Raw genomic sequence first — 24,102 nt, forward strand, 5'->3', positions numbered from 1 at the left:
GTTCACCTCCCAAAAGGGATCCCAAACTGAAAACTCCAAGAAATATCGTTGATGAATTCCAGAACTATCAAGTGAAGGAGAAAAAACTACAGGCAGCCAGAAAGAAACCATTCAAATATCAAGGAGCTACAGTCAGGATCACACAGGACCTTGCAGCTTCTACATTAAAAGATCAAAGGAATTGGAATCCAATATTCCATGAGGCAAATGAGTTGGGACTACAACCAAGGATCAACTACCCAGCAAAGTTCAGCGTAACAGTTCAGGCAAGGAGATGGTCATTCAATGAAGTAAGGGATTTCCAGACCTTCCTGACAAAAATGCCAGAACTTAATAGAAAATTCAATCTTCAAATGCAGGTCTCAAGAGAAGCATAAAAAAGGTAAACAGGGGGGAAAAGAAACCAAACTTGTTACTCAACTTGGGCAAACTGTTTGCCTCCTTATAAGGGAAGATGATACCTGTTAATCTTGAGACTTGTGCATCTATTATGAAATATAAAAGGGATATACATAGAGGGAACAGGTATAAAGTAAATGATGTCATGTTAAAAATATGATTTCAGTATGTGAAGGGATTGTAACAGGAGGTGTGAAAAGGAGGAAGCAGAAAATGGTAAATTACATCACAGGAAGTACAAAATTTTAGTAGAGGGAAAGAGGGGAGGGAGATGAGCACTGTTTGAGAGGTACTCTCATGTGATTTGGTTCAAGGAGGGAACAATAAACTTAAGTAGATAACTAGCTCTATTGGCAGTAGGAGGGGAAGGGGGAAGAAAGGGGAATAGGAAGCTAAAAGGGAAGAAAAAAGCAGTAAGGGTAAAGGGGAGTAAAAGGGAGGTGGGCTAAAAGAAGGAAGGGAAGGCTGCAGGAGCAGGTGGTAAAAAGTGAATACTATTGAGAAGGGGAAGGGAAATGGGAGAGCTAAAAGCACAAACAGTGGGAAAGAGGGATGGAGGGAAATACACAGATTGTAATCATGACTGTGAATATGAATGGAATGAACTCTCCCATAAAATGGAGACAGACAGAAGAATGGATTAAAAGCCATAATCCAACAATATGTTGTTTACAAGAAACACATTTGAAACGGGGGAATACACACAGGACAAAGGTCAAAGGTTGGAGCAGAACATATTGTGCTTGAGCTGATGTAAGAAAAGCAGGAGTAGCAATCCTAATCTCAGACAAAGCAAAAGCAGAAATAGCTCTAATCAAAAGAGATAAGGATGGAAACTATATCCTGCTAAAAGGCACCATAGACAATGAAGCAATATCATTACTAAACGTGGATGCTCCCAGTGGTATAGCATCCAAATTCTTAGAGGAGAGATTGGGAGAGTTGAAGGAAGAAATTGACAGTAAAACTATACTAGTAGGGGACCTCAACCTCCCCCTCTCTGAACTTGATAAATCTAACCTCAAAATAAACAAGAAAGAGGTTAAGGATGTAAATAAAACTCTGGATAAGGTACATATGATAGCTCTCTGGAGAAAAATGAATGGAAATAGAAAGGAATATACCTTTTTCTCAGCAGTACATGGCACATTTACAAAAATTGACCATGTACTAGGACACAAAAACCTCACAATTCAGTGCAGAAAGGCAGAGATAATCAATTCGTCCTTCTCAAATCATAATACAATAAAGATTATATGTAATAAAAGGCCATGGAAAGATAAACCAAAAATCAACTGGAAACTAAATAATCTAATCCTAAAGAAGGAGTGGATTAAAGAAGAAATCATAGAAACAATAAACAGCTTCGTTCAAGAGAATGACAAATAATGAGACAACCTACTAAATCTTATGGGATACTGCAAAAGAAGTTCTTAGGGGAAGTTTTATATCTTTGAATGTTTACATAAAATAGAGAAAGAGGAGATCAATGACTTTAGGCATGCAGCTGGAAAAGCTAGAAGAAGAACAAATTGAAAATCCCCAAGTAAATACCAAATAAGAAATATTGAAAACCAAAGGAGAGATTAATAAAATTGAAATTAAGAAAACTATTGAATAATAAATAAAACCAATAGTTGGTTTTAAAAAAACTAATAAAATTGATAAACCTTTGGTCAATTTGATTAAAAAAAAGAAAGAAGAAAATCAAATTACTAATATTAAAAATGAAAGGGGTAAACTCACCTCCAATGAGGAGAAAATTAAAACAATAATTAGAAATTACTTTGCCCAACTTTGTGCCCACAAATTTGATAATCCAAATGAGATGGATGAGTATTTTAAAAAATACAAATTTTCTAGATTGACAGAAGAGAAAGTTGAATACTTAAAGAACTCCATTTCAGAAAAAGAAATTGAACAAGCCATCAATGAACTCCCTAGGAAAAAATCTTCAGGGCCAGATGGATTCACAAGTGAATTCTATCAAATATTTAAAGAACAGTTAATTCCAGTTCTAATAAGACTATTTTTGAAAATTGGGGAAGAAGGAGTTCTCCAGGAAGAGACAAAACAGAGAAAGAAAATTATAGACCAATTTCTCTAATGAGTATAGATGCAAAAATTTTAAATAAGATTTTAGCAAAACGAATACAGCATCTTATCACGAGAATAATACATTATGATCAGGTAGGATTCACACCAGGAATGTAGTGCTGGTTCAATATTAGGAAAATTATTAGTATTATTGATCATAACAACAAAACTAACAGAAACCATATGATTATGTCAAGAGATGCAGAAAAAACTTTTGACAAAATATAACACCCATTCCTGTTAAAAACACTAGAGAACATAGGAACAAAGGGAACTTTCCATAAAATAATAAGCAGTATCTAAAACCTTCAGCAAGCATTATATGCAATGAAGATAAGCTAGATGCATTTCCATTAAGATCAGAGGTGAAACAAGGATGTCCATTATCACCACTATAGTTCGAAATGGTACTAGAAACGTTAGCTGTAGCAATTAGACAAGATAAACCGAAGGAATAAGAACAAGCAAAGAAGAAACTAAGTTATCACTCTTTGCAGATGATATGATGATATACTTAGAGAACCCCAGAGATTCAAGTAAAAAACTATGTGAAATAATAAACAACATTGGCAAAGTTACAGGTTATAAAATAGAACCGCACAAATCTTCTGCATTCCTATATATTAGCAACAAAGTCCAACAGCAAGAGATAGAAAGAGAAATCCAATTTAAAGCTAGAGTAGACACTATAAAATACTTTGGAGTTTACCTGCCAAAACAAACCCAGGGACTATATGAACACAATTACAAGACACTTTTTGCACAAATAAAGTCAGATCTAAGTAAGTGGAAAAACATCAGTTGCTCATAGGTAGGCCGAGCTAATATAATAAAAATGGCAATTCTACCTAAATTAATTTAGTTATTTAGTGCCATACCAATTAAACTCTCAGATAATTATTTTCTAGAGCTGGATAAAATAATATCAAAATTCATCTGGAAGGAAAAAAAAGTCCAGAACATCCAAGGTACTAATGAAATGCTAGGGAAGGTGGCCTAGCGCTACCAGATCTCTAATTGTACTATAAAGCAGCAATTATCAAAACCACTTGGTACTGGCTAAGAAACAGAAGGGCAGACACGTGAAATAGACTTGGTACTCAAGACACAGTAGGCAAGGAATAGCAACCTCCTGATTGATAAACCCAAGGACCCCAGCTTCTTGAATAAGAACTCACTGTTCGACAAAAATTGCTGGGAAAACTGGATAACAGTGTGGCAGAAATTAGGCATAAACCCATGCCTGACACCATACACAAGAATAAAGTCCAAATGAGTACACAATCTAGGTATAAAGATTGATACCTTGGACAAACTGGAGGAGCAAGGAATAGTGTCTTTATCAGATTTATGGAGAAGGGAAGAATTTCTGACTAAAGAAGGGACAGAAAGCATTATGAAATGCAAGATGGATAATTTTGATTACATTTAACTGAAAAGTTTTGCACAACCAAATCCAATGCAACCAAAATTCAGAGGAATATAGGAAATTGGGAAAGAATTTTATCTTGGGGATAAAGACTTCATTTCTAGAATATATAGAGAGCTGAGTCAAATGTAGAACTATACATGTCATTCCCTAATTGATAAATGGTCAAAGGATATGAACAGGCAATTTTCAGAGGAGGAAATTAAAAATATCTATAATCACATGAAAAAATGCTCTAAATCACTTTTGATTAGAGAGATACAAATCAAAACAACTCTGAGATATGAAGTCAAACCTATTAGATTGGCAAACATGACAGAACAGGAAAATGATAAATGTTGGAGAGGATGTGGGAGAGTTGGAACACTAATTCATTGTTGGTGGAGCTGTGAGCTCATCCAACCATTCTGGAGAGTGGTTTGCAACTATGCCCAAAGGGCTACAAAAATGTGCATGTCCTTTGACCCGGCAATATTGCTACTAGGACTAAATCCCCACGAGATCATAAAAATGGGAAAGGGTCCCACATGTACAAAAATATTTATAGCAGCACTCTTTTTAGTTGCTCCAAACTGGAAATCAAGGGGATGCCCATCAATTGGGGAATGGCTGAATAAATTATGGTATATGAATGTAATGGAGTACTATTGTGCCATAAGAAATGATGAACAAGAAGACTTCAGAGAGGCCTAGAAGGACTTATATAATCTGATGCTGAGCGAAAGGAGCAGAACCAGGAGAACTTTTTGGACAGCAACGATCCACAGTGTGCAAGAGTTTTTTCTGGTTATAATATTTTTTCGTAATATTAATTTTCATAATAATGCAAGAACTTAAAAAAAATTCCCAATGGTTTTCTAAGGCAAAATGCCTTCCACACTCAGAGAAAGAGCTATGGAATTCATTCGTAGAATGTAGCAGATCATGTTTGTGTGTGTGTGTATGTGTGTGTGTGTGTGTATGTATGTGTATGTATTATGTTTTGATTTCTTCCATTTTTTGAGTTCTTCTATGCAGCATGAATACAGTGAAAACGTATTCAATAAGAAAGTATATGTAGATCCTATATAGAATTGTATGCTGTGTTGGGGAGGAAGGGGTGGAAGGTAGGTGGGAGGGATAAAAATCTAAGTTTTATGGTAGTGATTGCAAAACATTAACAAAAATGAATAAAATAATAAAAAAAAAAAATCCAGACCTGTAGACCAGCAGAACATCAAAAAAGTGCTGATTTTTTCAAATTTCATGATAACTTTGAGATGATTTGGATATGTTAATGAATTAACTCCAAGGCAGCACAAGGTGCTTTGTCTCCCTCCCCAAATAAATCCTATAAAATGGGACCTCAAACTTCTGTCTCTCCCCCTCAGCACTTTTCCATCTCCTAAGGGTCCATGCTGTTCTGGTGTGTCCAACTCCAATCTGCAGTTACATAAGTGACTCATCTATCTCCATATCTCTTCCTCATTTTGTCTGCCTGCCTTCACTATCCCATTCCCTCTGTGCACACATTGTCTGCCTCTGTATCCCTATTTTTAATTGCTTGTTTTAATATTTCCTTTGCTATTTGTACTTACACTCATTGTGGTTATTAAAGAATGATTCTTGCTCCGTTTCCTACTGCCAATCAGTCATGGTCTTTCCCTGAAAGTACCCAAAGAACTGGGCATGCTTACCTCTATTTCATAATCTCATAATATCTTACATTCTTAGTTCAGCAGGATCTTTTTAATCTCTGATATTCTGACAGATTTAGCCAATCAACATTAATGTAAAGATTGTTTGTTTTGTCTGAGGACACAAATCATCTTTTCAGCTTCCAAAAATAAGCTGCTCAGTCTTTTGAAAGTCATATCAGTGGAGTTGTTATGGACAGAAGCCAGACTGTTAAGAGGTTGAGAGCAGGAAATAGGGAAGTAACGGTGTTTTCAGATTTCCTGATTTTCAAATATTCTCAAGTAATAATTGTTGAGGAGACAAGATGTTAACTGTTATGTCCATTTCCAAATCTTTCATTTCCCAAAGGTGCTTCCTTTCCCATATGTGGATTTAAGCTCCAGGCTGAAGTAGAACTGAGTACAGCCCAGGGCAGCCTGACCTCTAAAAGGGAGCAAAGCAAAGCAGGCATTTCTTATTCTCTCTAGTTCCTTATGATCCCATCCTGGGATCCCAGGAAAAAAATATTCTTAAACAAAGCTTAGATATGGCTCATGTCTGGGGTTTTCCAAAAAAGAATTAACAGGGACTCTTCCAGAAATGTAGTCGAAATGTAAAGTAGTAGACATTCTGTGTACTTGAGGAAAGTTATTTACTTATTCCCTCATAAAAGAAATTCTTAAAACACAAAAGAAATAAGCATATATTGACACTTGCTTCAAACATGAAACAGTAACAACACTCCTATTTTCCTCTACTGGGAAACATAAAGTTTGTAGGAGTGCTCAACAGATATTTCACTTTCCTAGCTGAGAATCTCACAAGTTTTGATTTCCTGACAAACCAGAGAATGGTGTGACTTTAATCCTTTAGCTGTACATTTCTCCTCTGGGTTTCTCTGGGTGGTCATGTATTTTCAAAAAGTTGTTGGAAAGCTCATCTGTGCTTAGGGAAAGAGACTATCTGACCCCACCACTTCCAAAAAAAGCAGGCAGAAAACAATATCAGATCATAATTTTTGAGTTGGAAGGAAGCTAGACCAATCACCTTAATCTATAGATGTGAGAAAAATGAGCATTAGACGTGTTTAATGACTTGCCCTTGTTCATATGATTATTTTAAGTTAGGCCCAGGTTCATCTAGGCAAGCATGCGTTTTTTCCCCTGCCCTGAATGTACAGCTGCCATTATCATCAGTAGAGGATGAGGGGAAAAATATCCTTCCCTCTCTCCCCTCCTCGTTATACTGATGGGATGGTTATGGGATCTCAGTGAGGATCTCCTTGATGCTGACACATTCTGTCAGGTATCTTACCTCCTTAAAATAACAAATTTCTTCTTTGGTCAAGATTCTCTTTCATAGCTATGCCTGAAAAAAAATAAACAGAAGAAAACAAAAGAAGGCTAGAAAGGGTTACAAAAATGAGAGATTCTGTTACTGCCTTTTAAATTTAATATAATAAGATGACATCAATCATTTTTAAAAATAAACAAGTTCCCTGTTTTGTAATCTTCTTTCTTGTTTTTATATATTAAAATGTTTGTACTTGTTGATAATTATTAAGATCACAAAAAAGAAAAATGACCAAATCAAATTTTTAAATTGGCAAGTCTTTTTTGTGAATACAATCTTATATTTAAAGCTAGAATGGACCTCTGAGATCATCAATTCCATCCCCTTTCATTTTAACATGTTACCAGATGAGGACATTAGAGCCCAGAGGTAAAGTGACTTGCCTAATGTCAAAAGTGTTAGAGGTAGGATTCCAATGAAAGTTTAATGGGTTTCTGGACAAATGAAACATTTTATCCACCATACTTGGAGGCTGATCACAGTATGCTTTCAAAACTTGATTGTTGGTGAAACCTGGATGACTTTGCTCAGGGAATAAAACTACAACACAAAAGAAATAAGAATCTTTAGTTCCACCACAAGAGGCAAGATGGGAAGTAGTAAAAAGGCAAAGGAGAGAGTCAGTTATAGAAAGATAAAGCTTGTCTTTTATTATATCTGTGTGTCCATATATATATATATATGTATATGTATACACACTAACATTTCAACACATGATCAGTAGCATCACAACCTGCAGTACATATTTACTTGATCAATACTCAGTTACCGTATGTATCTGACTTGGCATAATAAGGACAAATTCAACTTTGGTTTTGGTTTCAGGTCATTCTTTGGATTAGATCTTCTGTGAGTCCTATCTCTACCTTTGTACACATGATTAAGAGCATGTCTCTATCTCCATAACTATTCTTGTCCTAAGTTTAGTGTCCATGCTTAACATCAGACCCAAATTCTTCTTTCCTAATCTAACTTCAACCTGTGCTTTTAAAATATTTTTAAAGTGAAAAATGTTGGGGTAACCAAAAAAGAAATATAGAGATTTCTCTGCTCAGTTCTTGTAGGGTTCTATAACCTATTTTCAAACCACTCCTTAAATAGGGCCCTAAATAATTAGGAGACCAGGACTTATGCCCTGACTCTCCTTTTCACTAGTAGGATGAATCTGAGCAGCAAGTCAATTAATCTTTCTATTTCCTCCTATTTTCAATACAGACCTTAGAATTGTTGATCATAATTTTGAGTTGGAAGGGAGCTAAGACCAATCACCTTAGTCTGTAGATGTGGGATAACCAAGCATTAGAGATGTTTAGTGAGTTAGTTGCCCATGGTCATATGACAATCAAGTACCAGGCCCAGGATATCTCCCCCCAACCCCAATATTAGCCTTGTTGCAAAAAAAAAAACAAACCAAAATAAAGTTGTTGTTTTTTTTTTTAAAGTATGCTTTAGTCTACATTAAGAGTTGATAAACTCTTTCTGGAGGTGAATTGCATTTTTCATCATGGATCCTTTGGAATTGTCTTGATCAGGGTAGCTAAGTTTTTCATTTTCAAGTTGATCATTATTATATCATTGTTGTTACTGTGCACAATGATCTCCTGGTTCTGCTCACTTCATTTTGCATAAGTTGATATAAATCTTCCCAGGCTTTTACTGAAACCATCTTGTTCATCATTTCTTATTGCACAATAGTATTCCATCACAATCATATACCAAAACTTGTTCAATTATTCCCCACCTGATGGGAATCCCCTCATTTTCCACTTTTTTCTACTACAAAAAGATCTGTTATAATTATTTTTGGACAAATATTTCCTTTTCCCTTTTCTTTGGGATACAGATGTAGCAGTGGTATTACTGGGTCTAAGAGTATGCACAACTTTGGACATAGTTCCAAATTACTCTCTAGAATGGTTAGATCAGTTCCCAACTCCACAGACAATGCATTAGTGTTCCAATTTTCCCACATCTCTCTGTATTTATAATTATCCTTTTTTGTCATGTTAGTCAATCTGATAGGTGCGATGTGGTATGTCAGAATTGTTTTGATTTGCAGTTGTTTAATCAGTAGTGATTTAAAGCATTTTTTCATGTGATTATTGATAACTTTTATTTCTTTTCCTGAAAACACCCTCAGGTTTTCAATCTACTTCTTCTAACTCCAAATTTAGTGATTTTTTTCCATGTTAGCATATTTAAAATGAAATGACATATTTGAAAAGTTCTTTATAACAATAGAATACTATATAAATATGAACTATATAAATATTAGTCTTTTATTATGTAAGGTGTAATGATGGTTTGAAATTATTATTGCTGCCACTAGTTAGAAAACCTCTCTGTCATTGTAAAATAACTCTTTGGCTACATTTTTTACATTTTCACCTTATTTTGCTGATGATGAGGGAGTTACTTGAAAAGCTGGGGAATGTCAGAATTAAGTCTGCTTGCTCCTAACTGAAGAGGCAGATCAGAGCTTTAACAATTGTTCTGTCCTATAGACTCAATTTGTAAATAGTCTACAATGATGGATGGATGGATGGATGGATGGATGGATGGATGGATAGATAGATAGATAGATAGATAGATAGATAGATAGATAGATAGATAGATAGATAGATAGATAAATAGATAGATAAATAGATAGAATTTGCCCACTGACACCTGGCAGACTTTAAGCCTGACTGAATGCAAGTGGACAATCTACTCCTGCCTGTAAATGACATGAAGTTAGGGAGATATTGTTTCCCTGCAATGTCCCTACCCTTGGTGGCAATTTTCTATAGTCAAAAGGTTTGTAAACTTAATACCAGATCTATTCAGTTATAGATTATGGGTAGAGGAACATCTGAGGCTGTCTAAAATTAAGCAATTAGGCATAGGACTTTAAACCAACATTAAGTTAGGGTTCTTTAATTCTTAATAATACTGTGGAGACAATTAGGTCAAGAGCTTGTGAAGTTAGTAACATAAATATTATGTGTGTCTCAGTTGGCTTATGTTTAAAAAAAATTCTTTTGTGGTCCATATTGTAAATGCTTTAAAAAGATGTATCACCTGACCAAAAGTTTGAATTGCTTTATCTGTTATAAACTGTGTTAAAAAAATAAAAAAGAGAGAGAGAGATAGATAGTAGAGTAATGGTTAGAGAGACCGATGAATATAGTAATCAAAGACAGAGTAGTTCTCAAATTCTCTTTGGTTTGTAAAATTTTCATTGGCTTCACAGCAATGCCATTCCTTGTGACCTTTTGCTTATCATTTTTTTCATAAATGATTCTGCCTTTAACTACCTTCTCCCATCCAACAAATATGAAAATGAAAGCAAAATGAAATGGAAAAAATAATCAAGAAAAAAAAACAACTAAAACTCATTGTAAAGTTGTGACATTGACTAAGTCACTTGACCCTTCTGAACTACATTTTAAATAATTTGTTTAAGGGGGGATTACACTAGGTTTTCTCTTAGATCTTTTTCATCTCCAAGTCTATGATTATTATAGTTGATGATTTCACCCTTTTGTGTTAGCTGCCTGATTTATATTTACTTATTTTAGGTTTCCCTGATTTATTTTAGTCTTCAGTTGCTCATATAAATGAAAAAATACCCTTTATTTATTAACAAAGTATACAGTGTTTTGTATAAAAATTATTATAAAATGTAACCAATAAAGATTTTGCAAAACTAAATACTGGTCAAGCAAAGTTTATGACTAAATTTCTGCTATGACTGTTTTAAGTTAAGCTAGAAGCTCTGAAAAGAGTTTGTAATTAGGATATTGAAAAAGCTTAGTAAGTATTAAGGGTCATTTATTTATATTGGATGGACTATTGGGGACCTAATACCACTCTTAAGAGAAAAATAACTTTACCTATTTCTCCATTACTATTTAACACTTTATTAACATTTCATTACTACTTAATACTCCACTACATCTTAGCACTACTATTTTAACATATTTGAACATCATTGTTAAATTTCAGGTATTTTGAGAATCTATTAGTGTGTTTTGACTTCTAATTTACCCTCTGACTCTGCCTTCTGTGATTAATTAATAGTTTTATTAAATTCCATCGCATTCATATTTAATTGATTGGTTTTAATATATGTAATTTTTTGCTTTATTTTGTGTGAGCACCATATATTTTCCAAAATATTGACATCACAATGGATCGCTGTATTGTTCTTCCTTTTATTTTCCTGTTATGCTTTATTTCATGTACATAGCTTCTTTTTCAGTTTGTACTCACAGCCATATTTGGACCCAGGCAGTTTCCCAAAGCTCATGAATTAGGAGCTGCAATTAGAGTGAGTTGTAGAATATAAATAATGCATGCATATTTTGTATGAGCAGTATGGGGATTCTGTACATTTGCTGTAGCATAGCCATATACTGATTTGCTTGAATTGTGTTACAGATGATTAATAGTACAAAATCTTGGCAGTGATATGAATTGCTGCCAGGTGGTCTTGAAGACTGAAGTGCAAGTGGTGATTTCTTCTCTTTTTCTTTGTGCTTATCTGGTTGTAGCAGATACCTGAGGGAAGGTTCCCCTACTTCAGCAAACTTGAAATAGATGAAGGCTTCTTCTTTTTTAACATGCTAGGAGTTTGATACCTGGACATTCACCTCCAGGGGCGAGCTGTGTGCTAATGTCAATTGTGCACTCTACACCTAGGACAACAAAATTAATAAGACAACTTACAAAATTTACATCCGTAGTTGCTTCCTCTTCTCATTCCTGGATGTCTCTGCCACCCCCTCCTTCCACACACACTTCTGAACCCCTCTCCCAACCACAAAAATCTAAACCATTAAAGATGAAAAAGACAAGGAAAATATTTTTAGAATACGTAAAAAAAAAAGTTTTGTTCTCTAAGAGAGAAAGGACTAAGCCTAAAAATATCTTTAATTTGTATGTTTTCATTCATTCTGTTATGTTATAAAAACCTGGGTAAATTTTATGGAGATTGGCTTTTGCCGGGAAAGAGTACAAATCACAATTCTGCAGTATCCTTAGGTTTTGTAGCTTGCTAAAGCTGGAAGGGATCTTGTAAATTATCTCTTCCTTCTTAGATTTCTTCCATCCTACTCTGCAATCCAGTGACACTCGCCTCCTTGTTGTTCCCCCCACAGTACACTCCATCTCCAGATTTGGGGCATTTTCCCTGACTATCTCCCATGTCTGGAATTCTCTCCCTCCTCATTTCTCTCCAGAGAGAAGAAGCAGAAAGATTTAAGCTTAGTTCTCGATGCATTTGCATGTAAGATGAAATTATATGAAAGCTCTGTGGATTTGTTGTTATGCTTATCATTTTACTCCTCATATATTTCACTTCAGTTTTTTGGTATTCAAATCTTTAAATGGCCAAAGGAAATATTGTGTACTAGGGTCAAATAAAGGGAGATTTTCTGATGTGCTCAGTACAAAAACCAGACCACAAGTAGCCAGATATATTTTATTCAGGTTTCTGATTAGTATACTGGCATGGACAATATGGAGGGAGAGAAGCTATGTCAATGGCTAGAGCCTTTTAGTCATGAGGTAAGGCCTTGGAATAGTTCTCCTATACCATAGTAGGGGACTTTGTTATGAAAATTATATTTTGTGAAGATTAAACTTGATAACTGGCTTTGAAGAAGCAATTGTAAACAGGGCAGGAAATCAGAGAGGTGGAAGAGAAAGATATATATAATATATAGAATCAGAGATACAGATAGAGACACAGAGACAGACAGAGATAGAGAGGGAGGCAAACAGAAGTTGAAAAGGAGAGAAAGAGGGACAAAGGAAGACACCATGAGTATGAAAGGTAAATGCCAGGATTTCTTCAAAGTAAGTTTGACCTCCCATTTAAAAAAAAATTAGATGGTACTCTAGCAACTGACATTTTATTTTCTCTATATTTAACTACAAACTAACAACCTGCTATACATGTGACATTGTTGAATAGGATGGTTTGGGTCAATTCAACAAACATTTATCATGTGCCTATTGTATATGAGGAATTGGCGAAAATACAAAATTTAGAAATAGTTCATTCCTTTCTACGTGAAGTATATAGTATATACAGAAACATTTTTTTAATAAGTGTATTTTCTCTTGGGAATTGGGATATTTATTTTTTGTTTTACTTTATTTTTGCGTTTTACATTAGGAACCACATACCTCTCCTTTTCTATCATGTTTCCTTATGGAAATGGAAGATCATTTAAACAGGGCTGTGATTTTCCATTTGTTTTTCCTTCTTGGAAATTTACATGAGAACATAGTTCACATTCTGTACTCTCTTATTCCTCTGCCCCTAAAAAGAATTTCACAGGTGTGAGAAATCATTAAGAAAAGGCAATATGTAAAATATTTTTAATTAATAGAAAATAACTGAGAAATGAAAGGATCAGGTATTTTTCATTCACATTTTATGTCATATCTATCATAAGCATATCTGCATATCTACTTAACATCGTGTCCTCAGATATAGAGGACATAGCCAAGTGCTAGTTACAGAAATACCACCGTACAACCTCCTAATTCTTACTGGCAATCTATCCCCTCTCTACCAGTCCTCTATGCATGGTGATTTAAGAGTACTCGATTTGGATTTAATAGCTCTGGATCTAGAATTAGAAGGCTATTATTGGAATCCCACATGTTCTGCCTATAACCTTTTGTGACTTTGAGCAAATCAGCTAATTTCTCAGGAGCCCGTTTCTTCTATTATATGAGAGAATTAGACTAGATGATCTATAAGGTTTTTCTAGCTCTAAATTCTCTGATCCCTAATGCACTACTTAAACCATGCCCTTTTCTACTTAGAAGCCCTCAATGGCTCCTCATTGCCTAATAATTAAAGTTAAAATTTCTGATTCTGGCATTCAACATCCTTCATAATCGCTTATCTTCCAAGTTTATTTTACATCTTTTACATTTTTTGATGCTCCAGATAAACTAGATTTTCTGTTTCCTCTGTCTTCATCCTGGACATTGTTTTTCCTAGATCTGAAATGTAAGGACACTCCTTCAAATTTCTCATAGCACTTTCCTCCTTTGCTCTTATCTACTCACCCTTTAGTATTTTAGTTACTTGTGTATTTATCCTTGCCTATATTTAGATGATGTTTCTTGAGAGTAGAATCTTTGTCGCCTTCTTAGTCCTAGATTATGGCAGAGTACCTTCATAAAGAAGATATCTAACATGTTTATTGGAGGAACGAATGAAATGATAAGTGAGTGAGCAAGGAGATAGAAAATCATAAATAAGGGGAAAAAGTTGGAAAGCTTAGCAGTCTATTTAGTAAAAGAGAAAACATCCCTGCCCTTTCCCCAAAGGGATGTCTTGAGTCATCAAGAAAAGTTTTAATTATTTTTAGTATGATATTTCTACAATATCGATCATGAACACTTCATACATTTGCTCTTTGTGGACAGTTTTGTTATTCTTATGCCAAAATTCCAAGGAAAACTCCAATACTTAATTGTGCTTGAGAAATAAATCTTAATAAAAATAAATGGAGGTACAAAGAACACTGACAACTTCTCAGAGGTGTCCATATAAAAATGTGCTATGCAGTACTGCCTGATTTAATTCACATAGTATAACATTAAATAAATGGCAAAGCATTTATGTGGTATCTACAATGTTCCAAACACATAGGGATACAAATACCAAAAACAAACAAGTAAAAGATAATCCCTGCCCTCAATGAGTTTGTGTTAGGACTGGGAGAAATAATGCATATGGATGAGTGATAGGCAAAATAATAAGTTTCAGTTTATGAAGTCATGGGGATGGGTCAATGGAGCCAAGGGAGAATGGATTGCTGTGTCCATTCCAGAAACAATGATAGTATTGATTCAACGATTGTTTCTAGAAGTGGATAGTGTTAGTGGGTAGATTGGGAAAGGGTTAGGGGTAGGGTCTTTGTGTTTTGCAAAGAGTAATTGGCAAGATGCCTAGGTGGATTGTTGGACTGAATATGAAGTATGATATGGAGCCAGCTATATATAAGGGATTGGGTGAATTTCTACCCACTCACCAGTGAGGACATAGGAATTATGACTGTGACTATGAAAGGTGGGCCATCTTCATTACTGATTCCATCTGATGAGATTAAAAATGGCTAAAGAGGTAACAAGAGGAAAGGAGGGGAAGGAATACGTATTTTGTAGGGTCTGCTATGTGACAGGGACTGTGCTAAGTGCCTTATAAATATTATCTCATTTGAACCCCTAAACAACCTTATGAGGTAGGTGATATTATTATCCAGATTTTACAAATGAGAAAACTAAGGCAGAGGTTAAGTGACTTGCCCAGGATCATGCAGCTAATAAATAACTTTAATGTTAATTAGAGTTAAAGATCTTCCCCACCCATTACTAGGTCTCACCTGGAGTCCATTAAGGGGAGCTTAGTTTGGAGAGACTTATTTTTAAAAGAAGACCCTCAGCTTTTGTTAATTGATGAGGCACTGGGTCATGAGGGTTGTGATGCCCTCCAGCTCTGAAAAGTATATATAACAGCTGAGTTTTACTTTAGGGGGTGGTGATCCTGGGTACCCTTAAGGAGCATCCCTTCCATTTCCCCCTCCCCCCTTTCATCCTCTCCACCCCTTTGAAAACTCATATGTATGTAATGGTCAGACAGTTGGATCTGTCTATTGATCTGTGACGTGTGTATTGCTTATGGACATATAGTTAGAAGCCCTGTCTGTTGGTCTTTATTTCTCTGCTTGTATTTTCTCTGTTGGTGAATGTAATTAAAGTAGATTATTGATCATTCAAAAGTTTCTTTCGTTTTGAAAAAGCAGATCTAAGAATCTATACAACAGGCTCTCCTGTGTATGCTGTACTTGCAGCTATGGTATCTGAGTCAGAATTTGAACTCAGGGCTTCCTGCCTGCAGGCCCAGTGCTCTGCCTACTGAGCCAACTAGTGATCTTGAGAACAAGGTTCTGTTTAGGTAGAAATGGAAATGATTAGAATATGCCTGTTGATATTGGAGTTTAGTGGTCTGTAGCCTCATTATATCGAGCCCTGATAGAATCTTAGACCTTTGATGAATGGACTTCTCAAGAAGGTCCTGAAGATCCTCATCCAGAATGATTTTTAAAGTGAAAATTACTTTTAATTTTTAAAGTGGTTAAACTTCAGTGCTGAGCATATAGCAGGTGCTTAATAAATTGTTTTCCTGAATAAACTGCTTTCTTTTTTTCGTCATAGTTTCTTTCTTCCTCTCTCTTTAATCATCATCATCTATGTATATATTTTTATATCTATGCATCTATCATTGATTTAGATATGTCGGTATGCATTCTATCTGTATGTGTATATCTATGCATGTGTGTATGAATATATGTATGCATCTACCTATCTTTACCTGGAAAGTTCATGCAGAATAACTCATTCTCTACAATGTTAGATAAGTGAAACAACATTAATATGTACATATCTGCACATTGTGTTTTTATAATGTAAGTTCCTCTAAGGAGTGCAGTCCTTTTTCATTGATTATATAGAGCTGCCAAAATGTAATTTTTACTCTGGCATTCAAAAAATCCAGTCTGATAATGCTAAATAAGGAGCCAAATCCAGCAGTGTTTGAGGTATTTTCCTGAGCAATGTGAACATGGGGAGTATAAGAATGTCCATTCATCTTTCTCTTCTTAAATTATGCTGCCTTGATCCTATGATCTTAGGAAAAACAAAGAGATTCTTTCTAACCTTCTAGTTTCACACAGGGTAGCCTGACACGGTTCTTTATTTAATTGGGGCATTCTATGAAATGCTTCAGATGAGTCTGGGGCACAGTGCCTTCTTCTTTTCATGTACATTTTTTTTTCCATTGAGGAGATGAAGTACCTCGTACAACCTGGAATAAATCACCCCGCCATGTTCAACTAAAAATACTTCTGATGACTATCCATGGAAGAGAGGTTTCAGTATGATGGCGTTCAATTCAACATTGCCTCATCCTATTTTTAGATGTGCAGGATAGGCAATTTCACCTCTGTGAAATTGTTGTCATTATTTTCACTTTGTGATTTTTCGAGCTGATCTCTAGAGTTTGCTTGATTTGAGCCCCTGAGGAGAAAAAGCCAGTGAGCAGCTTAAAGCAGTTAGTGTTGCTGATCCATCATTTATGTGTAATAAAGAAAGGGAGCTTGTGTTTGCTCAGATAGACTTCAACATGGTTAAAGTCTGAAGTTTACAAACAGTCCTGAGCAAAAAAGATTGAAAAAAATTATAACATTCACTTTCCCTCCCCAAATCTACCGCAATTAAACCTGAGGCAGGATGTCATATTCTTGTTACACTTTGCAAGGCTCTATTGTTTGTTTCAACTATTTAATGGACAGTATGAAGAATAAATCATTCAGGGAGTGATAGGGGTGGGAGGAGGGCATCCCACTGTATTTTATGTAACAAAACTATATATTTAAACTCATCAAGTTTTCCATCTTCTGCAAATTTATTGAAATGATTAAGAGGCAAGGATCTGTATTGACTAGATTTATAGAAACAAGAGAGAGTACACACAATTAGAGGTCAAGTAAGATTGGCATGGTTTCTGCTGATCAGCCATTTTATTTACTTATTATAGTATTCATCAACTTCCTCTGAGATTTTCTTCCAGAGGGGAGGTGACCCTGGGTTTCTGAGGCTTTTGATAGGTCTTACACAGGTGGGGAACCTGCGGCCTCAAGGTCACATGTGGCCCTCTTGGTCTTCAAGTGTGGCCCTTTGAATGAATACAAACTTCACAGAACAAATCCTTTTATTAAGTAACTTATACTATTGTAATCTTTGATTACGCTGTCATCCATAGACTATGTTTGCCATCCACCAATAGCCTAGCTATATTCAAAGAGGCTCACTATCAGCATGGCCATGGACTTATTTAGTTGTAGTGATGTAATAACATAATTTGTAAACTGTATAATTATAGATCCTTAAAGTATTAAAGCAAGATAATCATCAAACATTTGCTATATTCTTGGCCCTATTGATGTGAGTAGAGATAAAGCCTTCCATAAAATCACTTTATGCAGGAATTCAACGTTTAACCTTGGGCAAGTAACGATATCATTTTGCTTCAGTTTCTTATTGACCAAATTGTATAGTAATGCCAATGTTGCTGAACCTTATGGATTTACTATAAAACAGTTAAAATTTATAAAACAGTATGAAAACAAAGCAGATTTTTACATATGGCACATGGACTATCATATCTTCTCTCTTTACACTTTTACAGATTCCTGTGGGGAAGATAACCACATATTAGGACTTATTGGAACCCAGATCAACCACAAACCATCTGGAAATACCTCTAGAACCTCACTGGAAACAACAACATTACAGAAAACCAAAGACAAAGTTCTTTCAGTTCCTCTATCCATGCTCTGAAAATAAAAGCACCCAGCCTGAACCCTACAAAATCTTGCAGTTGACCATATAAAACAGGAAACATGGCTAAAAGCAACCAGGCAGTTTGACATCCAGACAGCTCAGTCCCCAATTTCCATAGAATCCCAATAGAGGTACAATAGGACGAAGGGCTCCACTGGTATTTAGGTATATCAGGGCTGCCCAGGCAGACCATGAAGAAGACACAAGAGAGAAAGAACCAGGCAGGATGTAGGAAGTAAAGCACCTTCAGTGTTCCAGAACACTTTCAACAACATCTGGGTAGCAACTGTCATGTTCACAGCAAGGGAAAGAGCAAAATATAGATTTGAAACTGTGTGAGAAGAAAAAGTCAAAGAAGTAACCTAGGCCAAAAACGAGTTGGAAACACCAGGAGATTAAACCCAAGCCTGGTAATTACTGCAGAGCCTACCAGGTCTGAGGGATGACGTCTAGCATTTTCAGTTTCAATCATCCTCTATCTGAGCCACATTTTCAACTTCGACTCTGCTGGAGCACTAGTCCTGAATTTTTAATTTGCTTATGAGACATTTCTGTTCAGATGTCCTATTTGTATCTAAAATCTAACCTTTTCCTTACAGTGTCCCTTCCTCCTATCTTCCCTGTTGCCTTTTTTAAATCACAGTACCATCCTCCCAGTCAGTAAGATATGAAATTTTGGAGCTTTCTCTGACTCTTCCCCATTCCTTCCATAATTTCTTTATTGTCATGTGTCCTCCTTTGCATTTTCACTCCCAACAATATAGATAATTTTCCTAGTGCAAAGCTCTAACCATCCCAAACCCCTGCTCAAAAGTGCTTAGTCAAGTCAATTCAATTAGCATTTATTAAGCATCTATGTTTTGAGAACTGAAGAAAATCAGAGAATCTAGGGAGCAGAGCTTAGGAGGAAGAACATTCCAAGAATTGGGGACAGCCAGTTAAATGCCTGGAATCCAGAGATGGAGGCAGCTAAATGCCATAGTAGATAAAATGCTAGGCCTGGGGTCAGGAAGATCTGACTGAAAATCTAGTCTTAGCCAGAAGTTATGTGACCTTGGACAAGTAATTTAACCTCTACTTGCCTCAGTTTTCTCATCTGTAAAATGGGAATAATAATAGGATTTACCTCCCAGGGTTGTTGTAAAGCTCAAGTGAGATAATCATTGCTAAGTGTTTAACACTGTGCTTGGCCCACAGCATTGTATAAGTATTGTTCTTTTTTTTCAGTTTTATCATTTTATCTTCACAATATCTCTTAAATCTGACCCTTCCCTCCTCCACTCATATGGATTCTACTAGATAGTGCAAGCTTTGATCACTTTTTTTCCCGGACCATTGTAATAGTCTAATTGTTCCCCCTTCCTCAAGTCTCTCCCTATTTCAAACCTTTCTCTACTCAGCTGTCAAAGTAATTTTTTAAAGTGCAAAATTCAGTAACCCTACTCATTCCCTGAGGCTGCAAGATGACATAGTGGATAGAATGCTGGGCCTGGAGTCAGAAAGACCTGAGTTCAAGTCTGGCCTCAGACACTTACTAGTCATGTGACTTTGAGTATGTTACTCCTGTTTACCTCAGTTTCCTCATCTGTAAAATGAGCTAGAGAAGAAAATGGTACACCATTCCAGAATCTTTGCCAAGAAAAGCCCAAATGGGGGTCATGGAGAGTCAGACATGACTGAAATGAATGAACAACAGTGACTCCTTATCATCTCAAAGATAAGTATAAACTGCTCTGTTTGGTACCTACAGCTTGTAATCTTCTGTTTCACTACCTTTCCAGTTTTCAGACACTTAATTACTCTTTATTCACTGTATGCAGTAGCTATACTGTTCTGTTTGCTGCCCTTCATGTAAGACATTCAGTCTCCCTTCTCTTTCTTTCTTTACACTTTCTTTCTGTCTTTATACTAACTACCTCCCATCCTATAACAGCAAGGACCCCAGCATACACAGGAGGGCCTGCTGTACAGGTTCTTAGACCTGCTTTTCTAAAAGGAAAGCAACTTTTGAGGGATCTACTTTATGAGCTTTAATCAAACATATTTATCATTCACTTAGTTCAGGGGAAAAAGCACCCTGAACTTCAGAGAAAATACAGAGAAATAAAGATCAACAGATAGGGCTTCTAACTATCTGATCATAAACAATATATACATCACAGATTAATAGACAGATAACTGTCTAACCATACAAACAGAGTTACCAGAGAGAGAAGCACCAACATTTGGGCTTTCAAAGCCACGGGGCTCCTTGGAGGCTACCCAGAGTCTCATCTGGCCAAACATACACACCCAACGAGTAAGCCCCAAAACAAAACTTTATCTCAGAGTATATATACTCTTTTCAGAGCCAGAGGGCATCATGACCTTTGAGAACCAGTGCCTCATTAGGAATTAACAAAAGGTGTGGGCCTTCCTACAAAACAAATCTCCCCTAATCAATCTTCCCATTAATGGGTGGGGAAGATCTTTAACTCTCATTAATATTACACATTCCTAGAATATTCTGCCCTCCCACCTTCATCTATTAGTTTCTCTGATTTCTTTCAGGACTCAGCTCAAATCCCACTTCCTCTAAAAAGCTAGTCCTGCACTGCTGATTCCTTCCCTGGTCAGAGTACCTTCCCTATAATCTATGTATGTACTAAGTATGTATAAAATCTATCATCTATCTATCTATCTATCATCATCATCATCATCATCATCATCATCATCATCTGTCTGTCTCTCCATCCATCCATCCATCTCTGATCATATACACATACATAAATGTATGTGTATATACATGCAAATGTATGTATATATGTATATTTACCTATATTTTAAAACATACACACATGCATACACATGTACATACACACATACTCTACCTATTTGTTCACCCTGGCTTTTTTCAAGTCCCACCTTCTTCAAGAAGACTTTCCTTATTTTCATGAATCCTAGTGCTTTCCCTCTGAGATTATCTCTAGTTTATCATGCATATGTCTTATTAATATTCTACATAGTGTTTTGTATATTATGCCCCATTATTAGACTGTGAGCAGGTTCTTGAGAGCAGAAACTATCTTTTGCCTTTCTTCATATTCCCAGCACTTAACACATGGCAGATATTTAATCAATATTTATTGACTTGATCTGATGTCTTGATTCCACCTTTAGAATGTGAGGGCAGGGACATTTTATTTTTTGCCTTTCTTTATATCCCTGGGGCTTAGCACAGTGCTGGCATATCTTAACCACTTAATAAGGGCCTACTGACTTGACTTGTAATGCTGCTGGTCTTTTAATTCTAGGTCCTGTACATACAAACAGTCTCTGTCCTCAAGGAGTTTGTATTCTACTTAGTCATCCTTCTCTTAAATTCTTTCTTACCAGGAACCCCAAAGCCATGAGGCATTACTTCAAGTTGTATTTTTCTGTGTCTTCATAGAATCTGTTCTCCAAAGTCTCTAGGTAGAAATATCTTCTTGCCACCTATTCACTGCATATCCTATACAAGTAACGTTTTTGTAGTCTTGCTTAAATTTAATGGTTTGGGCACATTTGAGCACCTCATTGTTAGAAATCCTATCTTAAATGGTAATTGTCAAGTGGGACTAGTATAATGACATTGCTTGAGTTCTTTAAGAAATAGAATGACATATGTATAGTAAATTTAAATCTCTTTCATAGGCCATGGCATAGTTGAAAATTTAGGAGGAGGAACTCTGAAGCAAAAAATAAAATCAACAAAATTTCCCTACCAGTCTATGTGTAATTGTAACAGATCTATGACTCTTCTGCAATACCAGGAATTGCTGGGAAAACATTTAAACATTTAAGAAAAAAGATACAGGTATTATTAACTATTTGCTTCTTTACTTTGACATGGCCTCCTTTGCCGTTTGTCTTTTCTCCTTGCTGATTATAGCTATCTGAGTAACCCTGAGGGAGGAGAAAAACTACAAGATTCAAATAGCTGGATTGAACACTGCATTAAATAGTATGTTTTGTAGAAATTTGGTGGTCTTTGATAACACTCTATCTTGTATCTTTGATTAAGTTGGAAGAAACTATAAATAGAGAAGTGTTAATACTCTAACTCCTAGGTTGGGTTCTTTGGTATCTTTCATGCTCAGGGTCCCCAAGCATTAGCAAATGTATTCAGATTGTATCTCTCCGTATACTTTTGGCATAGAGAAATTTACGCTTTATATTTTAAACCTTTAACTTGTTTTTAAGATTAGTGACTCATTAGCACATGTCTGTGTTCTCAGTTCCCCAGGGGACTATCTTGATTCAACATTCTACTTCTCAAGTCAACTACTTGTCATCAGATAGTGTGTGGCCTGAGAAGTAATGCTTGGTGACAGTTTTCATTACCAGATGAAAATCTTCAGCCATATATGTGTAGGTGTTCACTTAACTCTATGCAGTTAGGTGCATGACCTCAATTTTCCCTAGGCTTATTACAACAATCCCTAGAGCCTTTCAGACCTTTCCAAAAACCCTATACCCTTTTCCTTTTCTAAGCCAGGCTGAATGCTTCATGGTTTTCCTAAGCTGTAACATAGCACCATTTATGGGCATTTGTACTTATTATGATGGGAATTTAGTGCAATCATAAGTGATGACAGCCACAGTCCTTCGAAAATAGAATTCTCTATTCACAGATGCTGAGCAGCTTTGCAAATGTTTTACTAAAATTGTTGGAATGTGAGTGACCCATATTGTGATGATTTTATTCAGCCATGTTAGCCTGTCAGCCAGATTCAGTTCAATACCTCCTTTCAGTTGTTTTTTTTTTTTTTTAATATGAATACAAACACTGGAACTTCAGAAATTTAAATGAAAAGTGTAGTGTGAGGGTGCACTTTGGACAGTTATAAACATTCAGGTAGACCAGGAAGACAAACTCTAGAATACTCTTGACCTTGAGCTTTGCCTATGCTTTCAGCGAATGACTGTGAAGAAACTTGGCATTAACCCAAAAAATACTATACATGTTTCAAAAACATCCACTTAAATGAAAGCACTCTTTGTTTTTTTGAAATTTTCAGTTGTTTCTGATGCTTTTTGATGAAAGATAGTGTGGCATAGTATACTCTTCAGAATGGCAGAGTACCTAGGTTCAAATCTCACTTTTACCACTTAGTAGTATCACTGTGACTATGAATAAGTTTCTGAGTCTCAGTTTCCTTGATGGTAAAGTTGGAATTTGGGGCAGTTAGTTGGGCAGTCAGGAAGACTCATCTTCCTGAGTTCATCACTGGCCTCAAACTCATACTAACTTGTGACCCTAGGCAAATTACTTAACACTGTTTGCCTCAGTTTCCTTATCTATAAATGGAGTTGGAAAAAGAAATGGCAAACCACTTCAGTATCTTTGCCAAGATTTGGGTCATAAAGAGTCAAACATGATTGAAATAACATAACAACAACAAAGTAGGAATAATTGATTCTCATTATGAAAGTACCTCATAACTTTAAGAAATTTTATAAATATGAGTTATTACTACTAGATATGTCTATTACTCATAAAGTAGAGCTTTACCCTGTGTTACATGAAAACTATCTAAATTCCAGAAGGCGTGTAGACACAATAGAAAGACTTTTTGGTATTAATGTCCATGCTAGTCCCTTTACAGGTCATCCCAAAAGTCTAAGTGTAATTTTAAGTTATTAAAGCATTGCATTGTCAGCTGCTTTCTGAGTAGACTTCCTGAAAATAGGTAATTCCTTTTGGTTTCTTCTCCATTTTATATAAATTGGATCAG

At 35.8% G+C, this 24,102-nt stretch overlaps 1 long non-coding RNA gene across 1 annotated transcript in view; it reads left to right on the forward strand.

Annotated features, from left to right (window-relative positions):
• Window positions 1-18,375, forward strand: part of LOC140505728 (uncharacterized) — a 31,111-nt gene extending 12,736 nt beyond the window's left edge. The window contains exon 2 of the long non-coding RNA XR_011967634.1: window positions 18,192-18,375. This is a non-coding gene — a long non-coding RNA (uncharacterized lncRNA). The remainder of the gene's footprint in view (window positions 1-18,191) is intronic.
• Window positions 18,376-24,102: the final 5,727 nt, after the last annotated feature.

This window comes from Notamacropus eugenii, chromosome 5 (assembly GCF_028372415.1).
Source record: "Notamacropus eugenii isolate mMacEug1 chromosome 5, mMacEug1.pri_v2, whole genome shotgun sequence".
In the NCBI taxonomy this organism is placed as follows: domain Eukaryota; kingdom Metazoa; phylum Chordata; class Mammalia; order Diprotodontia; family Macropodidae; genus Notamacropus; species Notamacropus eugenii.